This window comes from Passer domesticus, chromosome 17 (genome assembly GCF_036417665.1).
Source record: "Passer domesticus isolate bPasDom1 chromosome 17, bPasDom1.hap1, whole genome shotgun sequence".
Taxonomy (NCBI): Eukaryota; Metazoa; Chordata; class Aves; order Passeriformes; family Passeridae; genus Passer; species Passer domesticus.
Window position 1 is genome coordinate 3,420,455 of NC_087490.1, and position 2,990 is coordinate 3,423,444.

Here is a 2,990-nt window from a genome sequence, read left to right on the forward strand (position 1 = left end):
AGAGCTCATTTGTGCTGATTACAAATGATCCTCCTTAATTCTACACTTTCAACTGTGATGTGTGGGTCAGGAACACAACTTTGAAGCAATAAACACTTTAAGTGTTACCAGGTGTTCCCAGGGTGAGCATTTTCTAAAAACTAGCTTGGTTGATCATTTCCCAAGAATCAGTAGTGCTTCACCAAGCACGAGGGATTAACTGAGCAGCAGTGAGGAGGGACAGGGTGTCCTTCTCTGGGGCAAGAGGAGCCCCTCACCCTGGCTGACAGGCTGGTCACAGCTCCTGGCAGAGGATGGCAGGTGCTGTTTGGCCTGTGTCTGTAGTGTCCTGCACTGCTGTCCCAAATCAATACTTGCCATCACACCAGCAACTTGATGCCAGTTTGTGCCCCAGATGTCAAAGGCCCCATCCTGTCACTGATCCACTCAGCCATCAGTCAGTCCCTCAATGCAGGCTGGATTTACACCAGTAACCTACAAGTGAAAGGCTCAGGGTCATTTTCTCAATCCCTTGACCTCTCCCTGTCCCCTGGCAGCTGTGCCAAAATGACTGTCTTGAATCAGTCCTGCCTGGTCTACCTAGCACCCTGATTGTTCACAAGCAATGAGGAGCACATGGTTAGGGTATTAGCCATTTGCTGCTGGAAAATGGGATAAGCATTTGGGATGTCTAAAAAGAGCAGCAAAAAGATGTGGCACAGAAACAGGCCTCATGGCTAATGAGGTATCTAAGAAATCAGTGTGAGCCAGCCCCACTGCCCCATAGCCCTCCCAAATGGCACAGGGCTACAAGGCTCAGCTGCCCACAAGGGACCAGCTGTGCCCTGCCATGCAGAGCTCCTTGGAGGCAGCTCCCTGGTACGAAATTGGAAATAAGAGCAAAAGGATTATCTCTGGAATTAGATTATTTAGATTGGATCTTTAATCTCTGCCCCTGTCTACACAAGGAAATAGTAAAACTCCCTGGGATTATTTGGGGTTTGTTGTGAAAGTAAAATCAGGCTAGCAGCAGGAGCTCAAGAGCTTCTACTGGAAAAAATAAAAAAAAAAAAATGAAGGCTTTTGAGATCTGCCCTGTCTGACCTGTTCACTGTATCATGGTGAGACCTGGCAGAAAAGAGCTACAGATGATTTGGCAGACTCCGCTTTCCTCAGAAGGTTCCAGGACTGCCTCTGCAATGACAGAAAGGTGTCCTGCAGCCAGCCTTTGCCTAGTACTCCTGGGATGACAGGGACAGCTCTGCCACACCACAGACACTTAAGGGACTGCTTAAGTGCAAGTGGCCGTGGTTTGCAGGGAAGATGCCCAGCCACCATGATGCTGCACTGGGGATCAGCCCAGCCTCTAGACATGTGGTAACCATTTTAAATAAAGACTGTCCTGCTGTAGATGCTGTGGGAAAAAGATGTGACTGCTCAGGGCAGGGTCTGGGAAGGAGCAGGCAGAAGCAGCCCCCACACTTGTGGCCTCTGACTATCCACTCGGCTCCTGCAGGCTGGCTGTGGCACAAGGCAGAAGCCTGAGCCATCCCCAGTGCCACAGGCAGGCACAGCACTCTGCAGCACACAGGCAGCAGCACAGCTGTCCTGCTCCTTCCTCAACAGGCTCCAGTGTAAGTGAAGCACAGTTGTGTACCAGCAGACACAAGCCTGCACAGCCTCCCCTCCCCAGTATTACCCTAAACACACTTGTAACACACCAGGACTCTGGACTCTGTTCAGTTTATCACCCTCATCTCCAGCATTACCCGCAATAATACAGCTACTGAGCCAGCAGATGTGGAGATCTGTAAATATCCATGTGGAGATCTGTAAATATCCATTTTCTAATTTCTTGGCTCACACCCACATTTCCAAGATGGGACCAGCTCCATAGATAAACACACACGGGCATACACCCACTTGCATATAAACTCCTCTATTGCTTCACTCCCAGGTACCTATCTGCACTCCTTGCTTTTAGGTGCACACACACAAACCCTTCAGTGCACACACCTGTGCAAACACAAGTAAACATGCACACATACACAAATATAAGGAGAAACATAGTTTTCTGTCACTGGAACATCAGCCATCACTATAGCTATGCTGGCTGGCACAGCAAAAGGAAAGCAGAAGAGAAAATCTTCCTTTGGGACATGGGTTTGTGAACCCTGAGAATGTGATAGAGAAGCTCGGAAGTGAAAGATTTGAGAGGGAGGAAGCAGGACCTTGGTCCTTGACCTTCCAGTTTGAGTAAGGAGGCAACCAAGAGGAAAGCAGCTCCCAGTCACACCACAAAACGCACTGATGATGGTGTCCTTTGAAGCCAAACAGAAATTAATCCTGGTAACTTGTGACTGAGCCTTTGCACAGAGAAAGGAATCAACTGTAGGTCTGGTAGAGTAGGGAAAGGGAGTGGTAGGTTGGGAGCATCTTGGGGAAAGGAGGATAAGATCTGATGTGTCTGGACCCAGCTGGTAGGGCCTGGAGGCTGCTGTCATCACTGCTGCAGACATGTGCAGCATTTCTGAGTGTGAAGAGGTTGGAGAGGAGGGCACTGCCACACAAGGAAGCTCCCAGCACCAGTGGAGTTACAGCTCAGCTACCACAGCATGGCCCCACCATACATGTGCTCACAGTTGTTTAAAATGAAATTAAAAAGGTGAGGTTGGCTATTGCTGCTTATCCCCTTCCCACCCAGCTCCCCTCTGGGCCCTTTCTCCCATTGCTCCTTCCCATGACAGTGCAGGGGCTCTCACCTGTGCCCATGCCAGTGGATGGGGACCCTTTGCCCTGCCCTCACTGTGAGGCACCCCCATGCCCCTTGGCCATGGGGACAGCAGGAGGGAGGGCAGAGTCCTGACACAGACTCTGTGGCCAGCACTGACTCCCCTTTCTGCAGCAAGGACTTGCCTCTGGATCCTGCTGCAGACACTGGGGTGTGCATCTGCCCAAGCCCTTCTCCCCCAGCCCAGTCACCACCTCTCACAGGGACATCCAGGCTCCAC

At 50.7% G+C, this 2,990-nt stretch overlaps 1 protein-coding gene across 1 annotated transcript in view; it reads right to left on the bottom strand.

The window, feature by feature from the left end:
- ACADS (acyl-CoA dehydrogenase short chain) overlaps positions 1-2,990 on the bottom strand; it is a 111,472-nt gene that overhangs the window by 29,565 nt on the left and 78,917 nt on the right. The gene's annotated exons all lie outside the window — the stretch shown is intronic.